At 45.3% G+C, this 12,304-nt stretch overlaps 1 non-coding gene across 1 annotated transcript in view; it reads right to left on the bottom strand.

The window, feature by feature from the left end:
• Positions 1–3,440: 3,440 nt before the first annotated feature.
• Positions 3,441–12,304, bottom strand: part of LOC105466858 (uncharacterized) — a 50,904-nt gene continuing 42,040 nt past the window's right edge. Inside the window, exons 2-5 of the transcript XR_011624574.1 lie at positions 9,340–9,603; positions 7,871–8,051; positions 6,204–6,463; positions 3,441–3,892 (exon numbers count right to left, since the gene is read on the bottom strand). This is a non-coding gene — a transcript (uncharacterized protein). The remainder of the gene's footprint in view (positions 3,893–6,203; positions 6,464–7,870; positions 8,052–9,339; positions 9,604–12,304) is intronic.

The raw sequence follows: 12,304 nt of genomic DNA on the forward strand, positions 1-12,304 counted from the left end.
TTGCATAGATTGCTAAAGCCAGCCTCACTCTGAAGAAATAGAATTTTCAACTTGACATTCAGGGTTTATGGAACATGACTCCTATGGAAGTCTGATTTCAAAGCCCTGTGCGGTAGGAATTGCCATGGTATCTATTTTACACATGTGGAAACCAAGGTTTACAGAGCCAAAGTGACTTGTCCAAGGGTTGCAGTGAGCCATGAAGCTAAAAACTGTAATGCAGGTTTTCTAACCCATGTTTCAGTGCTTTTCCTTATGTCCTTCCATTTTTTTTCGTTCATTTTCCATGTATTTATTTATTGAGCACTGACTCTAGTCAGGCCTTGGGTGGAGCACTAAGCATGTGGTAGTGAATACAACAGATGTGGTTCCTGCAGTCTTGGGGAAGAAGACTGTATTAAACCCTATGCTTCTTATACTATATTAAGTTGACAAATTCACGTCAACTATAAACTTCATATTTGGGGAGGGGAAAAGTTCTTTTTCACCTTACCTGGTTTCTTGCTTCTCCTACCACTTTCTGTTTGTTCCTGCTCCTCCCATTCAAGTCAGGGCCCTGGCTGAAGTCTGGGGGGGGTCAGGCCCAGCAGCCAGAAGCGTCACCCCAGGCTCTAAGCCCTCCTCCCCTGCCTGTTCTGAAAGCAGCCACTGCTTCTCCCATTGACAGTGGGGACAGATAACACAGAGGCAGGGCCCCTGGAAGAAAGATCTCCTACACAGGGTCTGGTCTCTCATCGTGGCTTGTGGGCCAGGGTGGAAAGGGCTGGAAAGGTGACTAGGACCCAGGCTGATTCATTAGTGTTATCTGCTTGGCCAGCCCAGTCAGACAAATACAAGATCCTTATTTATTGAGGCTCAAACCTCAAACTAGGCTCTGGGAAACATGAAAAGAGTGTTGCATGAGAACCCTGGTTTTGGCATCAGAGAAACCTGGATTCAAAGCCCAGCTCTGCTCCCTTCTAATTGTTGCAGCTTGGGCAAGGTATGGTTCCTCATTTGTCAAGGGGATTTTGTATGGACTAAGTAATGCATGTGAAAGCGTCTGGGGCAGTGCTTGGGATATAGTCCCTTCTCATTACAGGGTTATAATTATTAAAGATGCCAGTGGTGACATCAGTGCTTTAGTCATGGGGAAGTGCCTGAATTAAGAATCCTGGAGGTCATGGAGCCTGGGAATCTGACCTCCAGCATCCCACCAGCCCTCTGGCAGCCCATCTCACTGTCCCCTTAAAGTGCCTCCCTTCCCTGCAATGCACCACTTGCAGTTCTATAACTCGTCAAAAGCTCTAGGGTCCCAGATAAATCCGAATCTCTCTGGTCTGCCCTGTTCTTACTGTAGCATGACAAGTTGGACCAGATGACCTCTAAGGGGTCCATCTGGCTTTGAAAGCCTTTGACAAGTTTCCTGTGGTCTCCCTGGGAGAAGTTCTTTGTGTTCAAGATTCTGTCTTGTTCTTATCCGAAAAGGAGGAATGTGGGTTTTCAGGACTTTAGAATACCTTCAGAGAAGGTCCAGCTCTCCTCTCATGCATGCATACCCCTGTTCTACCTCTCCATTTGCATATCATAGCTGAGATTAATTTAGTACCAACTATGAGCTAGGCACTATTCTAAGTACTTTTAAAAGTGCTTTTATAAATTAGGTATGCTATTTATAAAAGTGCTTTTATAAATTAGATATACTATAAATTCCATTTTATGGTTGAGGAAACTGAGGCACAGAGGAGTTATGTAATCCAAGCTAGTAAGTGGTGGAGATGGTCTGGTTCCAGGACCTGCACTTCTACCCAACTTCTGCTCTTCGTTTCCTTCCCACACTTCACTGAAGCCCAGAGAGTGAAGGGGACTTGCCCGAAGTCACACAGCAATTTACACAGTGATCCCTGACCATTAAGCCATTGGAAGAGCCAGATTAAGGGCAAATATAAGCCAAAGGTTAAAATATCTTGGCCTCACCCATTCTACATCCTCCTTCCACTCCCAGTTCCCATGGGCTATTTACTAAAAGCAGAGAGGCCTAGGGTGTGGTCTTGTGGGGAAGTGCCAAGGACAGGCGGGCCCCGAGGTGGTCAGCCCTCCTCTGAATAAAGGCTGGCTTCTTCGTTCACCCTCCCAGGCAGCAGCACCGCAGTCAGTGGGGTGGAAGTGTCCAGGGTAGAGATGGGAGCAGGGCTGGAGCAGGAAAATAGAACGAAAACAGGGCAGTAGCCCGGATTTGGGCAAAAGGATAGGGTGGAGGGGGAAAGGGATGACCAATATGTTTTAAATGTCCACTGTGTGTGCCTAACACAGTGCTAGGCACTTTCCCGTACATCCTGAGATGATGGCCCCATTGTTACCCCATTTTACAAAGAAGGAAACTGAGACTCAGAAGGATGAGTGATCCTGTGTGTCTACTGTGAAACGTATCCTCTTGCCACTGAAGAAAGGGAAGGAATGACAGCAGAGCAGGAGAGGAAGGAGGAAAGAGGAAGGGAGCCAGATTCAGGAGAAAGGAGAAGAAAGTGAGTATGGGGCCTTGGCGCTCTGCCCCAGCAAGGGCAATGGACCCAGTCATCCTCATCTCCCAGAAGGCTTACTGGGGAAATGTTTATGAGAAACCTCAACATTCAGAAGGAGCATGACCTTCCAGCTGGCTGTCCCGTGACTGCTGCTGGCTATAAACAGCCTGCTTATTAACCCCAGGAACCTGGCTCCTCTGCCACTTAAGGGATTGCCTGGAATGGGTGGGTTTGGAGAGCAGGAGGGTGCCTTGCCAAGAATTTGCAGACCAGGAGGAGTGGCTGCTAGGAACTCGATGATCTGTAGAGAGCAGGGCCAAAGGGGGCCCCCTCTGCTCCTACCCCTTGCAGAGTTGCTCAAGACCACATAGTGAGTTAATGCGCCCTAAAAGCCCTTAACCCAGACTTGACCACTTTAAGGGAATTACAAAGCTTGATTCATCTCATTATTTTCCCTAATGACCCATGTCATTAAAGCACTGTGGTGACATCAAATGAATTAATGGTCATAAAGGCATTTGGTAAACTGAACCCCCTTGTATACCTGAGACCTTGTTCCTAGTCCAGTCCCCACCCCTGTTGATCACTTAGGACAGACTCACATAGTGAGACAAACACAGAGTCACCCACCACAAGCTTACCGCCACTTACTACCTTAGGTCACTCAGCCACACTAAGTCCCAGCTGTGAAATGAAGGTTATAATAGTAGTGACCTACTGGGGTTGCTGAAAGGATTAACCGAGTTACTTCCTATGAAGTTAGCACAGTGCCTGGCACCTTTGTGTGCTCAGTCAGTGTTTGCCACATCTATGCTGTGGGTCCCATGAGAAATTCTATAAACTCCACCACCACCACCACCACCACCACCACCACCAGCACCACCACAGTTAATGCTCTTAAAAATGACCTCAAATTGGAAGTTTTTTGAATGGAGAACAGGAGAGGAGGCAGGTATTTGCAGGATCTGGACTGGGAAGAAGTAGATTTCATACACAGCTTGAAGGACTGGAAAGAGAACACTGAGAATATCGCTGTGGAATTTCTGGGAAAGGAAGGGAATGTCTAAATACAAGAAATTGACGAAATACTTTATGATGTTTACAACTCAAAAAAGAACAGAAAATCTCCATCTCATTCAAGGGCAGTGGTGGGACATGGCGATCTTTCAAGGACACAGGAGCTAGCGGCTGTAAGCAAAAGGTGTTGACAACCAGTCAAGCTCACAGGACTCATCCTGCTGGCTGCTGTCTCCGCAGCATTGCTGAGTGCAGTGGATCCTTCATCTTGCATTCCAGAAACTTCTCCCAGTGTTCCCAGTAACAGTGTCCTACCTAGAGTCTCGGAATATATTCCTGTCTATTCAATTGCTTCCTCTTCCCATTGAATCTTTCTTTTTAAAAAAAGTTTGAGAATTTTTATTCACGTAAGTTATAGATGATTACATTTTTCTTACATACCTGACAACTATGCTAAAACCCCATTTAATCCCTTCTGCTCTCCATGTTTGTCCCAACTCCTCCCCTTTATCACAATTAGCATGGGTTTAGCCTTCTAGAATTTTCTCTATGCCTACACATACATCATTTAAAATATATATGTGACAGCATTGTTTGGCTTTTCTTCTTTTTTCATAAGTATTGTTATACATTATTATTACAAGTTGTTTTTCTTTTCTTTCTTTCTTTTTTTTTTTTTGAGATGGCGTCTCGCTCTGTCACCCAGGATGGAGTGCAATGGCGCGATCTCGGCTCACTGTAACCTCTGCCTCCTGAGTTCAAGCGATTCTCCTGCCTCAGCCTCCCATGTAGCTGGGATTACAGGCACCTGCCACCGTGCCCAGCTAATTTTTGTATTTTTAGTAGAGACGGGGTTTCACCATATTTGGCAGGTTGGTCTCGAACTCCTGCCCTCTGGTGATCCACCCACCTCAGCCCCCCAAAGTGCTGGGATTACAGGCGTAAGCCACCGCGCCTGGCTACAAGTTGTTTTTCTCATCCACTGTATATTCTGCAGATCTGTCATGTCAATACCTTTGATCTACTTAATTTGTAACTATTGCACAATGTGGATGTTTAATGGTTTATTTGCCTGCTCCTCCCCGACCCAGCCTTTCACCAAGACAGACAATGCTGCTGTGAACACCCTTCATACGCTTTCTTGTGCACGTGTGATTTTGTTTCTCTGGGATAGAAACCTGGCTGTGGAATTGCTGGTTATCAGGATCTAACATGCCTTGCTGAATCTTAAGTATAGGTTTTTCCCTGGCCGGCTCCCTTGGTCATTTCTTCTTCTTTTTTTTTTTTTTATTTTTTTGAGACAGAGTCTCGTTCTGTCACCCAGGCTAGAATGCAATGGCGCAATCTTGGCTCACTGTCTCCTGGGTTCAAGTGATTCTCCTGCCTCAGCCTCCCGAGTAGCTGGGATTACAGACACCTGCAACTACACCCCACTAATTTTTGTATTTTAGTAGAGACGGGGTTTCACCACGTTGGTCAGGCTGGTCTTGAACTCCTGACCTCAGGTGATCCATCTGCCTCGACCTCCTAAAGTGTTGGGATTACAGATGTGAGCCACTGCACCCAGCCTTCTTCTTTTTTTAAATTTTATTTTATTCTATAGAGAGAGGGTCTTACTATGTTGACCAGGCTGGTCTTGAACTCCTGGCCTCAAGCAACCCTCCCATCTTAGCCTCCCAAAGTGCTAGGATTACAGGCGTGAGACACCATACCCTGGGTCGTTTCTTCTGATTTTCAGGTACCATGTCTAAATCACCAGCTTCCTGTTTCTAACTCTGCACTAAACATCTCCAATCAAAGGTCCCTGAGGTCCCTCCAGCTCATAAGAGTGAACTCGCCTGTCCCTTCTGTCCAGTTCCTCTCCTCGTGTACACACTCACATTCTCCTCATTGCCCAAACATGAAAATCTTAATCACGATTCTTTCCTCTTTTTCCCCAGCATCTAATAAGATCTCGTGGATTTTATCTCTGTAATGTCTTCTGGTTCTCATTCCTTCGCTAGTTATCTTTGGTCAGGACTATTTTAACAAGCCCCTAACTAGTCTCCTTGTTCTCTTATGCAGTGCACCAAATTAATCCTCATAAATCACACATGATGTCATTCTCTTCAGTTGGTTTCCCCTGAATACAAAATACAGTAGGATCTCCTTCACTTGCTACTCGCGGTCTTCACCACTCTCAGTTTTATTTCTCTAGTTTTGTTCTCTTCAGATTCCTCCTTTTTCACACACCAGGCACGCTGATCCCCTTGCCATTCCCAGATGTGCCTGTATTTCTTGCCTCTAAGGCTTCGTTTCTGTGTTTCCTCTCTTAGAAGTCTCTCTCCCAGCCCTGCCTGTTGAAAGTCTACCAACCCTTCTAGGGCCCCCTGAATTCACATTAAGGACGTGCGTTCCAGTGTTGTGCCACAGTAGTCGGTTTCTTTACCTCTCTGACCATCGGTTTTCTTCTCTGTAAAAATGGGTATGAAACCTTTCAGGTCTATGGGGATTTTTTTTGTTTGTTTGTTTTTTAAGAGACAGGGCCTTGCTATGTTGCCCATGCTGGTTGCAAACTCTTGGGCTTAAGCGATCCTCTTGTTAAACAAGAGGCCTTTGATCCTCTTGTTTTGGTTTTAATGAGATTATGCAGGTAAAGCACTTAGCACAGTGGCATGCACAGAGTAAAGGCTAAATACACCTTACCTCTTATTGTTAGCATATCTCTTCCATAAAGCTGTGCCCAGCCTCACTGTCGAAGTGAATTTCCTGCCTTCCTGGGCTCTCCTCTCTGTTACGGTGGGCACTTGGTTATTTAGGTGTGTCTGTCCTCACACCTGATAATGACCCCCCCGAGGGGCAGGGATTGTCTTCTTTATTTCTGCATGCCTCATAGTGTCCCCAGCACAGCGCCTGGACTTGAATGTAGGCAGAATGTTGTACTGCTGTCAGTTTATTCAGAAATACTGTGAAGAGAAGAGCGCCTGATAATGAAATCAGAAGACGGCTTCACATCCAAAAAACGGGGCTAATACTAATGCTACTACCTGCTCACAAGGTTGGGGTGAGCTTATGTATGTGAGATATGGGAACTTTCTAAATAGGCTTTTTGTTTTTGTTTTTATTTTTGAGAGAGGGCTTTGCTCTGTCACCCAGGCTGGAGTGCAGTGGCGTGATTATAGCTCTGTGTAACCTCAAACTCCTAGGCTTGAGCTGTCCTCCTGCCTCAGCCTCCCAAAGTGCTGGGATTATAGGCGTGAGCCACTGCACCCAGCCTCTTTTTCTTTTTTCTAAATCTTAGCCTGTCTTCCCATGGTTGCCTGCTTCCCCCTTGTGGTTAACATTCCAATCATGTATTAAAATCAGTCACTAGAAATCATCGAGCTGATAGCCAGAGGTTTATCTCAGCATTGTTTATATTACTGAGAAATCAAAAACAAACCAGGCCCCCACTAGGAGTTTGGCTGGATGATGGCACAGTTACACAGGGGAATATTATTGAGCCATTTGGATATAATGAAATAGATGTCTGTGATGTACTGCTAAGCCAAAATGTATAAACGTATAAACTACATCCCATTGTTCTAAATATCTATACAAACGTGAAAGGATAATAAGCTAAATGTTAATAGTGTTCAAGGGAAATGCAGTTGATCTGAGTTTTTAACAATGAGCATGTATTGCTATTAAAGAAATTTAACTCCTTTAGTTTTGGGAGAAGCTATCAATAAAACAAGAAACCCATTAGTTAACTGTTATGCCAGACCCATCTGAATTGAGAGGCAGCATCGACCATCATTTATCTGCTCTCCGTGCCTGCTCTCTGCAGAGGGTCTTGTGTGGGGAGAAGGTGGAGTGTACAGAGAATAAAGGATCTCGGGCTGGAGTTCTAGGAGCATCTGAGAAGTGGGATGATGGGGGCTATATATCCACTGCTCTTGGCCAGGCTGATTTTCGTCCTGAATTTGACCCTTTGTCCTAGCCCCCAATCAGACTCGCAGCCTAGACAAAACCCTAGAACCATCACAGGCCTAACTGGAGACCTGAAGGGTAAAAACCGGCCTCTGCCATTCATGGCTCACAATTGAGACTGGGGAAGGACAAGAGTGTGAAGAGCACAGATGCGGTAGCTGTTGAAGACTAGGAGCACTGCTGGAGCTCACAGAAAGCACGTCTTGGGTCAGGGGGTGGGGAATATTCTTGGAGGAGTTGACAAGTAAGTTGGATATACATTCGTTCAGTGTCTACTCAGCCTTTCTCAAAGATTTGGCAACCAAGGGTCACCTTATGGACATCCAATGCATATAAAGACTATACATTTTAAGTTTTTAATTAATCACACCTTAAAATTTAAATGATAAAAAGGTACTTACATATCAGCGAAAGAGGTGATATTGTTTTCAAGCTTCAATCAGGGTGGGTATATTTGGCTTAATGAAGGACAAATTACTTCCACTTCTATTTGTTTTCTTTTCATTTATTTCCTGCTATTTTAGAAAGTCTGAGCTCAAAACTGTAGGTCATCAGACACTGTGGAGAACAGTATGATGGTTCCTGAAAAAATTAGAATGATGTTATGATCCAGCAATCCCACTTCTAGGTATATATCCAAAATAATGAAAAGCAAGGATCCAGGCATGGTGGCTCACGCCTGTAATCTTAGCACCTTAGGAGGCCAAGGTGGGTGAATTGCCTGACCTCAGGAGTTTGAGACCAGCCTAGGCAACATGACGAATCCCATCTCTATTAAAAATACAAAAAATTAGCCAGGCGTGGTGGCACGCCCCTGTAATCCCACCTACTGGGGAGGCTGAGGCAGGAGAATCACTTGAACCCGGGAGGCGGAGGTTGCTGTGAGCCGAAAATCGCACCACTTCACTCCAGCCTGGGCGACAGAGCCAGTCTGTGTCCAAAAAAAAAAAAAGCAAGGACTCAGATATTTGTACACCCATGTTCACAGCAACATTCTTCATAATAGCCAAGATCTGGGAACAACATGTTTATCAATGGATGAATGAATAAACAAAATAAGAATTAATAAACAAAACATTATACATACAAAGTATGTATAATACAATGGAATATCATTCAGCCTCAAAAAGGAATTAAATTTGGATATGTGCTACAACATGAATAAACCTTGAAAACATTATGCTAATGAAATAAGCCAGTCACAAAAGGACAACATTACATGATTCCACTTATATGAGGTACTGAGAATAGTCAAATTTATAGAGACAGAAAGTAGGATAGTTACCAGGGGTTGAGGGAGTAGAGGAGTTATTGGAATGCAGGAAAATAAATCTGTATTAATCAGGGTTCTCCAGAGAAACAGAATTAATAGGATATATAAAAAAATTTTTCTGTAACAAATTGGTTCATGTGATTTGGAAGCTGAGAAGTCTAGACCTAGGAGAGCAATCTGAGTCTGAAGAACTAGGAGAGTCAATGATATCAATTCCAGTCATAGTCTGAGTCCGAAGGCAGAAGAAGACAAATGTTCCAGCTAGAAGAGTGCCAGGCAGAGAGAAGGATGAGGACCACCCACACTGGGGAGGGCAGTCTGCCTTACTGAGTCCACTGATTCAAACTCAAATATTAGTCTTATCCAGAGACATCCTCACAGATGCACCTAGAAATCGTGTTTAACCAAATATTTGGGTATGCTGTGACCCAGTCAAGCTGACACATAAAACACAAAAGGCTTCTCGTTTCTGTCTTAAAGCCAGCCAAATGCTGATGCCAAGGTCTACAATGCATGCAAAAACACAGGGAAAAGCAAATACTAGAGTTAGTGGCACAACACATTCATGTTTTCAGTCTTCATCCCTTGGGGCCTGACCTGATTGGAGCTGGCTCCTTGCCTGGATTGAGGCTGCAGCTTGTACCAGCTGTGCTTCTGGGCAGTGGTTATACCCTGGAGCATCGCATCCAGGCTTCGAAGCTGAGGTAGTGTCCTGGCCTTGGGGTTTAGACAGAATCCATTGCCTGTCCCTCTTCTGAGTCTTCAGGATCTCCCGGAGTGGAAGGACTGTAGTGGGTAACATCAAGCACATTTTCTGCTTGTGTCTTGTGTCCTTGCTGTGCCTTGTTCTGTAAGCAGACCCTGTGGGGTTAGGGAGCACAGGGGAACAGGTGAGCAGATGACCCGCTGACCATTTGGTGTCAAATTCTCCCTCTTCTTACACCACAACCTGACACAGCTTTTCTGCCTAGGATATCTGTTAACAACCTCCTCCAGTCCAAGAGGCTTTGAACCTTAGGGGTGGCAAAGTGTCCTCACCATACCCCAACCCTGAGACCCTATGACCTTAAAGCCTATTAACTGCCTCCATTCCTACATCATCAGTAGAGGCTCAGGGCCCAGCTATTTCTGTGGACAGGTATTCACAATCCTAAAATTCTGACTGATAATGTTATCTTCAGCCTCGGACTTCATTCTTTTCTACCTATTTGAACCACATACAGACCCTATTGGGACATCAGTAGAAGCAATAAAAATCTCTCATTTTCAGACAGTTACCCTGAACCTCCCTCAATGTGTCAATCTCTCCTACTAATCCCCCCAAAAGACACCCAAGCCCCTGGGTGTTGGATCTAAAAATCACCACCACAGGATATCTCTCTTCCTTGTTCCCAAGACTTCCAAGTGCATCCCCATATCCAAGGACTTCATTACCAATTTTCTCACACACTACATTATCCCACAGGAGTCCAGGGCCCTGTCTGGATTCTAGAAGAGGCTATTTCCTTGTTGATCTAGGAAGGTTTTTTGCTTTCTCTTCAATCCAGGGCTCCACTTCTCCCTCCTCATTCTCGCCTGATATTCATCAACAGATACTGTTTGGTCTGGAAGCTTATCTGGTCTTAAACGTAAATCTGGAAGGAAGGAATACTGGCATTTGAGGCCTCAGCTCTCTCTCCATCCCTCCACAGCTAGCCTAATGGCAGAGTCCCTTGGATAACAGTGAGGCAGGAGAATAGGGTCTGGAGGCAGGAAACCTAAGGCCATTTCACGCTGACTTCGTAGAGCTAAATGGAAAGGAAAACCCTAACTTTCCATGCCTAAGTAAAAAAAGGACCAGAGGCTACTCCCTTTGCAAACTCCCACCTTTTCTGCGCGGCAGTTGGTTAATTGAAAATACCTCTGATTGGTTGCTTTTGGCAACCAGACGTTTGCATAAGAGTGTAACTTTGTAACTTCACTTCAGCCTCTGATTGGTTGCCATCTGCAAACAATCAGACTGATTGGGGGCTACCACTTTATTTACGTGGGGTGAACACCAAGTGGCCAATGGGAAACCTCTAGCCGGTATTTGGACCCAAGAAGATCCTGTATCCCAGCTCTGGAGTGGCTGCTTGGGCCTGCTCCCACTGTGGAGTGTACTCAGTAAATCTCTGCTTTTGTTACTTTATTCTTTCCTTACTTTGTTTGTGCATTTTGTCCAATTCTTTGTTCAAAATGCCAAGAACCTGGACACCCTCCACCGGTAACATATTTTGGTGAGCCAGCCAGGAGAAGGTAGGCCCAGAGTTTGGGATTTATTTTTCTCCTTTCCCCTTTTACATACAGGGAAATCTGTCTCTCTCTCACTTTTCCTTTCCAACTCGGGACCCTTGGTAGGCAGTGTGTAAACATGGAGGTAACTGCAGGTTTCTGGCTGTGGCTGATGAATACTAAGGGGTTTTCATGTGAGGAAGCCTAACCGCCACCACCTGGTTTCCCTAAAGGACCTGGGTCTTTTTCATTTTTTCCCCCTTTCTTCTTTATTAGTCTTTCAGCAGCTGTTTCCTAGTAGCTCGTTGGAAGTTGAGGGCAATTGGCTGGGGTCAAACCCCAGTATTGGCTGAAGACCACAGAGTGAATGGGGATAATTGCCTTGCCCAGAGGGGGCAAGGACTCTTTTTTTAATCTTTTCTGGGTGTGGTCCCTGATCCCTATGTGTGGCACAACTCAGAGCAAATTTGCCTGTGTTTCAGGCAACTTACACCTTCTTTTCTGATGCTAAATTCTTCTATTTCCCTACTCAATTGGCTCGGGACCAAAGAAACACATCCAGCCTCCAGTTATTAAGTTCATGGAATGGGAAGCTTGGGAAAGTGTGGCCTTATCAAATTATAAGGATGCTAAAAGTCAAAGCCTTCATCCAGGGACAAAATGAAAGCTCATAGTAGGCCATTGCCTCTGGAGGGAAAACATGCAAACGTCACCGGTGCCCGCCTAAGGTCGGAGACACCTGACATTCTAAGATTGGACCCCACTAGGGGAAGCCCCAGAGGGGAATCCTCCAGACCTCAACCTCTCCAAAGAGGATGCCCTTGGCAGAGGTTCTGAGGTCTAGTACAAAACCGTCCTTAGAATTTTATCTCGCAGTTGCAATGCTGTTTGGCCCCAATATTGTTTGGAACGTGGAGTTTACTGTTGAATGGAAAACTGGGATGGCATTGCATATATCCAGGCTTTGGTGCTGCTGTTCTAAGCAGAGGGCCTGGTTAAAGAGTGATGCTCTCCTTTGGTACTGTTTGGTCTCAGTGTTCTTTGGAGTCTGGGGAGGTTTGATCTTTATAAATCAAACTGGCTGGGCCGGGCATGGTGGCCCATACCTATAATCCCAGCACTTTGGGAGGCCGAGGTGGGCGGATCACTAGGTCAGGAGATTGAGACCATCCTGGCCAACATGGTGAAATCCCATCTCTACTAAAAATACAAAGAATTAGCCGGGCATGGTGGCACGTGCCTATAGTCCCAGCTACTCAGGAGGCTGAGGCAGGAGAATCGCTTGAACCTGGGAGGCGGAGACTGCAGT

This window comes from Macaca nemestrina, chromosome 6 (genome assembly GCF_043159975.1).
Source record: "Macaca nemestrina isolate mMacNem1 chromosome 6, mMacNem.hap1, whole genome shotgun sequence".
NCBI classification, from domain to species: Eukaryota; Metazoa; Chordata; class Mammalia; order Primates; family Cercopithecidae; genus Macaca; species Macaca nemestrina.